General features: G+C 35.1%; 1 long non-coding RNA gene across 1 annotated transcript; it reads right to left on the bottom strand.

Moving 5' to 3' along the window:
• Nucleotides 1-286: 286 nt before the first annotated feature.
• On the bottom strand, nt 287-5,565 carry LOC127870496 (uncharacterized). Its single transcript, XR_008044852.1, has 3 exons — nt 5,393-5,565; nt 2,963-3,025; nt 287-1,921 (listed from the first exon to the last, which is right to left on the bottom strand). It is a non-coding gene; the product is annotated as an uncharacterized LOC127870496 (long non-coding RNA).
• Nucleotides 5,566-7,975: the final 2,410 nt, after the last annotated feature.

Here is a 7,975-nt window from a genome sequence, read left to right as displayed (position 1 = left end):
ACCTACGGATTTCCAGCGTTTGTTCGGGTCCTTATCGTGTCATTAACGTTACAATACTTAGGAAAACATTATTTAATAGGAATGGTACAAACTGGGTAAATACAATATACGAAAAAAACTATAGAAGTAACATTCTAGAATAGCAATCAGTATGCGTGCATATATCAGATAATCTTTTAACGAGTGGTTTATATTGCTAATTCCAAACTGAAGAAAATAATTATTAATACATGTAAAAAACAAACTATTAAATGGTTAAACGGGACCAAAATTTGAACAAGGTAGCACTGATGTTATTCTTTATTCATTGAAACGTGCTTAACATATCAAATATTTAACCAAAGTTAAGCAGTCGAAATCTTTCTTCTCGAATCATACAAAAACGTCGTTACAAAAATTAATCATTATCAGCAAACGCTGATCTAAAAAGGCGAGGGACTTGACTGTACCTGTAGAAACTTTCTAAAAATATAATTTATTAAAATTCCCTATTGCTGATGTTGCTTAAAACTTTGTTAGTGTGTTCATACACAAAATCTATGTACATGTAAAAATGTGTCATCGATACATTTTAAATACGTCCTTAGCTTAGCATCGCCACTTGTACATTGATATCATTAACTGAACTGCCCTCCAGAAACATACGCCACAAGACCTCTATTCCGATCTCATTCCTACGTTTCATGCATTTCTGCAGGATAGTATCAGTCTCAATAGCCATGGAACTCGTACCCATGCATTGAAGCCGTCTGTTGTTAACCTCCAACGTCAACATCTCCCATTCAGTCCTCATCTTGCTGTACCACAGAAGTGGTTCCGGGTACCCGATAATTGCCTGTCGGAATTTGTTCAACCTAAGTAGCACTCTCGGACCTTCCTCCATCATTTCCGTTATAGTTCTCACCCACAGTAGCTGCTGCTCAGTGTTCAGTTCAGATTCCGCCAACAGATTTCTCTCAGGTATCATATAGTAATGCAGTTGCCTCGTGGATATAGCGGTTCTTAATATATCCAGTCCCTCATGGAGCCAATGAAACAAACTTCCGGAATGGAAAAAAGAGGATTGGTTGTTCTCCGCTAGCCATAATACGATATTCTTCATTGTGTACGATGTGATTTCTTTTTTCTGCGGTTTCAGTATATCCTAAGCGATCATTTTAAGCAAAACATATAATTTGATCTGAGTGTCATTAAGATTATTTACAAGTTCCGTCTCTCCAGTATTAAAACATATCCTCCATTCCACATGGTTGTGTTCGCTTCTTTTAAACCTAATTGGAGTAACAAAATCTCCCATCGCAACCACTTTCTCTACAATATCTGATGGTGGCCAGTGACGAGTTCGATTGGCCCATGTCTGCAATATGTTTGGACAGTGACAGCGAATGGCGTATACCCTATCATTATTAAAAAAACCAGTAGACCATGGCAACGATGGACCAGCACGTGGATGCTCTACCGGACCGGATACACGCCGCACGTTTCTGAAATTTTCTACAAATAGTAAACTGCCTAATATAGGTTTGCCACATTCATTTGCACATAAGGACTCGGAAATAGCAGAAACGCCTACAGGAGCAAGTCTCTCAAGTAGTACTCTACAATATCCCGCACTAGTGTTTTGGAAATTCATTTCTAATATAGTGATGTACCAAGGAATATTGCTTTGGTCAAAACAGTTTTCCAAACACACAACATATGGTAACACATGTATATAGTCAGTATCGCTCTCGTATAAACGGGTCAGTCCCTCCGCTTTGCTCCCCGCAGTGATGATCGTACACGAAAAGTCCTCTCTCCGTGTATTAATCAGCCTATCTCTCTCTATGTAATGTTCTCGGCGTTTCTGTATGATTTCGGGTCCATACCCCAGGATATTCATAATGTTGCTTGTTTCCCGGGATTCATCTTCATACGCATACTGGAACGAAATAAAAAAATGAATTCATTCACTAAATTTACATAATACAGCAGCATGTATTTTTTTCTGTAGTTTATCTGTCTTAAAATATCGCATCTCTTTCATAATCATTTTTATAAGAGGCTCTTTTGTTTTATATTTAATAGCATACTTATGTAAATTTAGACATAAGTATTAATTTAATTAATGCTACTGGAATCGCTCACACAATCCGTTGTATGTTTCATTAAAGGTACCGAGAAGATTCAAACGAACACTTGGATTGTGTGTATTTATAAGGAAATAGATGTTTGATATAACGTTATATAAGATGTACCGTCACCAACGGACCGACTTATACAGTTTCTTATATTTTTTATATACAAATTGATTATTTTGAGTTTAAATAAACCCATTGGTGTTGGTATACGATAATTTTAATCAAGACATGCTTTAAAATAGAGTCAAGTTCAATCAAACCTATAAATATATTTTGATCTTACACAAGCAAACAGTCTGAGTTACAAATACTACATTCTAGCTGCTGGTATATAGATCCTCTGACATATTGGAACATATATGTATATTATAGTAAGAAAGAATCTTTTATTTGGAACAATTGCACTTTACCAGTACGCAACACTTAACATCAAACAGCGTACTCTAACCCTAACCCTTAACACCTAACCCTTAACACCTAACACATAACAACTAACGCAACATCTAATAATCCTTTTTATCCTATATATTCCCTAAGTATAGCGGGCAACCGCCCCCAAAACCCCGCTATGTCGATAGTGTTAAACAACTGCGTACCGGTAAAGTGCAATCTAGCCTTTTATTTGAATATGGCTTGTTAAAGTTAAAGTTTATCCAATGATCCGCTAATCGAAAATATTCAAGGAAATGGTAGAAAATACGTGATTGAACATTATTTGATCACCATGGTGAATGAACTCCCTAGAAGTAGTAGAACTTAAACTAGTGTGAGCTGTTTATGACAGGGACACAATATTTCTGTAGTGATAAATGTATTGTCCAGACAATGCCACATTTACTTACCCTCGATTGCCTGATTAGCCTTGGAGTCCATTCCGTGTAATGTCGAACAGCCCCTTCCGCCATCTGTGATATGAACAGAAAGATCGATTATACCAAATGGTCAAAGGGACGCTAAGCCGACGTAACACATATTTAATACAGCCTTTTTCTGCATTATACAATATAATGAATGCATCACAGCTTGATCTTTACCGATATTTGGTCAGCTTACCGTATCATCTATTGATTTCAAATTTGGAAGTGTCAATTTTAATGAAAGATAATTTTATGAAGAGGCGTTTCATACATTCACATTATTAAAGGGACCTTTTCATAGATTTAGGCATGCATTGAAGTTTTTTATTCACTTTTATATATTGATAAATGCAAACATCGGACATACAAAGCTCCAGTAAAAAACAATGATAAAATAAAAGAAAGAAAAAAGTAACCCTCAACTGGTCTCGAACCACTGACCCCCGAAGTAAAAGTCTAACGCTTAGACCACTCGGCCATCCGTGCTCATACAATTATTAATGTATTTTATACTTAATAGAAGCAGTCATCGTAGTGTCACAAAATATAACGACAACAGAACTCTCCCAATTATTCAATCGCTAAATAATTTTCAGGTTTTTATATCGTCAAAAGATGCATATAATGGATATTTTAGAGCATGTTAAACGTTCATTATTACTGTTTCCTCACAAATATCATAACTACAACGAACATTGTAGAATCTGAAACATTTTTAGTAAATTGTGTCAATTTACCAAAACGTGAAAAGGTCCCTTTGAAAGCAAACGTGTGGTGTCAAATACTCATTATATGTCGGCATGATTTTGAATGTCGACGGAGGTATGGTGTATTTTACGTATGGCTTATAGATCTAATAGGCAATTTTGTTATTGTTTATAAATATTGCATCAATAGTTGTAGTGTGCAATCAATGTATCACACTTGATAGTGACAGTAAACACAATATCATTAAAGTGCACGTATGAAATATTTAGTCCATCTTGAATAATTTGTTCTTACACACGAATGACTGAAATTATGTGGGAAAACACTGACAGAATGAATCTCAATTATACAAAATATGAAAATCATAGTTTGTTTTCACTTATCATAATTAAAAAAATGTATGAGGCGAGGCTACGTAATCAAATTGACTTATGCTTATATATTATTAGGCACATACTAATGATCACAAATAATTAAAATATGCTGTTCACATGCCCAGGTAAGGCCTTGAATAAGATACGATGCATTATCTTGTTCACCAGCCCAAGTTAAGCTTTCAATAAAAAACGATTTGTTACCCATGCATGTTAAACAACGTGTGTATATACATGGTTCGAAACAATTAACTCTCGAAATCTGACTAATAATCAATACATATTTTTTTAAATAAGGCGGCATTGTATCAAGCGAAATTAATTGAAACAGGCTCCGTCTTGACTTGTATGGATTTATAACATGGCAATCACATATTTTTAACCTGTATAACTAATGTTTATTCGCTTCAGAATAAACCATTTTATCCTACGCAAGATACGAATTATCAGTCATACAAGAGTTAACTTTCATGGAAATTATTCTCCCGCAAGGGGCGCTGCACCATAGTATAGAACGGACTCCATTTCCACGTGCGTTTTTTACCCTGTTGTCTCATTGATGAGTAAGTTGCAATCATTGCTTATTTAGAAATTTATTTTTAAAAAAACCTCCCACCTCCCTGTGACGTTTTAATATGAACATCGATACTCGCCATTTTGTCATATATTTTCAGCCTTTGTTTCCATGACTTCGTGTTACCTTCGCCTATCGTCGTCAAGGCTGATCAGAGACTGATTGAATATGTAATGGACTTCCGGTGCCAGAGTGCTCTCTGTGTTAAGAACTGTATCAGGGACTTCCGGTATCGGGGTCTTTATGAATTTAACAAATTTATTAATTTAACAAATATGTCTTCAATAGATGTCATGATCCTATTATAACACATCCTTCCGGTGTCGGGGGATATAAGCTATCATAATGTTATTGTACGATTTTGGTTAATGTATTATTTCTTTGAAAACATAACTATGCATTTGTTGTTTTAACTCAGCCTTGACAGACATTTTTGCCAAACTTAAACAATAAATTAATTCTAAACTTATTATGCTTGTCGTTGGATAATTCTTATTCTTCACATTCCACTAGCTGTAAAACTGAAATCATTTGCAACCGTTCATTCAGTTCAACCCAACGGACGTCATTTGTAAGTTTAAATTATTTTTTAATAACCACAGTATGTAGCTTAAATGACCAACGTCTAACAGAGGCAGTATAAAGCTCAACTAAAAGGATGTTAATCAAGAAGCATATAGCAGAAGAATATGTTATAGACAAGAAAAGAAAACAAAAACTAAAGAAAGGTACATACAGTAAAAAAATAATTAATTTTACCTGATTTTGTAGCGAAATAATTGATCAACTGCGTTAGGAAAGCTGTGAATCCAGTGCGATCGAAAATCCTTTCATACTTTTGCAGATTGTATGTCAATTGTTAAACGTTAAGTGACAAACGCCTGTTTGAGTATGTAAACGCTCGACAAATAGTTACATATTATAATAGCTTGTTAACTTGCACAGTGCGACAGAAACTGCAACGTGATCTGTCCCTATAAATAGAAATGAACGGGCTCGTGATATCCTTTGTTTGCAGTAAGGATAAGGAAAATATCACATTTCAATCGCCGTGTATGTACAATGTTCGTGTATTGTTTTGTTGGTGTAATAAACATCTAGAACTTTGTTCTGTTTTCACGTATGTCAAGTCGTAAGGTAGTAAACGCCCGCTGAACAGGTATAATATTGAATAAGTATTAACTTTTTAAACAATACTTCTGTCTGAGCATTTGTGAGTATGAATATGTTCATGATTAAAATAAATATAAATCAGTATAAATTATTGTTTAACCTTAGATTTTTGTTAACTTAACTAACTTAAGCCCATGTTATGTTATTTGTACGGACCATAGCTTTGTTTTGGTGTGACATCTGAATCTCAGATGACAATTTTTTTACAACAATATTGTCCGCGTCTTAAACTTCCTTGTTTCAGGCCAACGTGCAACTGTTTATCATGTTCATGTCTATATCGTTTTACCTGTTTGGAGTGTTAATGTACGTTTCGCAAAATGAAAAAAAGAGGAATGCGAAACTTTACAAATTTTTAAAGTTTTAACCCATAGTTTCACGTATTTCCGGATTTCCGAGTTGTTGATTTCAGGTTATAGCGCGGAACTATTAACAATTTTTAAAGAAGCTTATCGTTTCACTCAAGCTTCGAAACGATAGTTTTATCTATAAGATTACACATGATTTCGCAGTACCGCATTTTCGCTGTTTATTGACCAGTTAACACGTCTTTTGAGTTTTCGAAAGTTTATGCTTCACATTGACCGATGCAAGCCAGTGACCCATTCAATTGTATGTTTTAACGTGTAATATGTATTGGTCTGGAGAAGTCAATCCAGCTTCGTCTTTCAGCGATGAAATCAACACGAGATGGCTGTAGCTACGGGTAATATGTCAAAACTCGTTTGGCAAAGCGAAGGGACGCGACGGACTTACTCCGACGGTGGGAGATACCGCCATTTATAACTGGTCAGCTTCCTCCGCCTCAAGCTGGGCAGTCCCCAGTCTATAAGGTGCTGACCCGCCAACATCCGCATGCTTCAATAGGTGCTTGCAGCTCGTTGTGTATGCACGACAAGTGGATGGCAAGCAGTAAACATGTATGTTGAGGTGTATGCTTCAGATTGACCGATACAAGACAGTGACCTCTTCATTGTTTGTTTCTACGTGTGAAATGTATTGTCAATATGGATGGCATTGAATACCAAAATCGGTATTCGAATATCCGCTTGTTCATTCTATTGAATATTGATTCTATTGTTATTAAATGCTTTTGTCCCAAAGAGATACTCAATTTTAAATTTTATTCACTAAATAATAATGATTTCGTAATTAAAATATCAAACAGAAATTCACAATTATTCGATTTTCAACGACACTAAACAGTTGCGGGATCCAGTTTTATTGACGTTGTAATTCAAAAATTACAAGATAAGCCGCACATTTGTATCACCAAGGAAACGCTGAGAAAAACATCAAGTTATTACTAAATGTTAGCGAAAGATCTCAATGATAACTATTGTAAGTAAGTATAACTAACGACTGAACATATATGGAATATCCTATGAAACATTGAAACCATGAAACCATGGAAGTAATTGCATTTGAAAGTGGATTATTTATGCTGAGGAACAATACTTTTTATATATGCTTAATTAAACCTTTAATGAGTTTTAAAAGATTTGTGAAGATTTATACAGTGTTTCGACTGGAAATTATTTGAATTAATATTAAACCGTCTTGTTACAGTAAATGCAAAAGCACTGTGGGTTTAAACCTTTTTTAAACAGCTCCACCGTACAGTTAGTCCAGAATTGTTCACATAGAATTTAAGTGTAAATCAAACATTTTTTATAACATCACGATTCGGTTTCAAACAGGTATCAATACGATTCGTACATGTATAAATCAGGATCGTACATGTATAAATAAGGATTGTGCATTTATAAATTAGGGTCGTACGTATATAAATCAAGTTCGTATGTGTATGAATGAGGGTCGTACATGTATAAATCCGGGTTCTACAAGTATGAATCAGGGTCGTACACGTGTTAATCAGCTTCGTACATTTATTAAGCAGGGTCGTACATGTATGAATCAGGATCTTACAAGTATGAATCCGGGTCGTAAATGTCTAAACCAGCGTCATGCATGTATTACTAAGTGTCGAACGTGTATACATCATGTATAAATCAAGCTAATATATAAATTATCCAGGTCGTACAGGTATGATTATGTTCGTACATGTATAAATAAGGTTCTTACGTGTATCAATCAAGGTCGTACATTTATGATTCAGGGTCGCACTGGTATTAATCATGGCCGTTCATGTACTAATCAGGATCGTAC

Source organism: Dreissena polymorpha, chromosome 2 (genome assembly GCF_020536995.1).
Source record: "Dreissena polymorpha isolate Duluth1 chromosome 2, UMN_Dpol_1.0, whole genome shotgun sequence".
Lineage (NCBI taxonomy): Eukaryota > Metazoa > Mollusca > Bivalvia > Myida > Dreissenidae > Dreissena > Dreissena polymorpha.
Note: the sequence above shows the minus strand (reverse complement) of the source record. Positions and strands in the feature narration are given on the sequence as shown.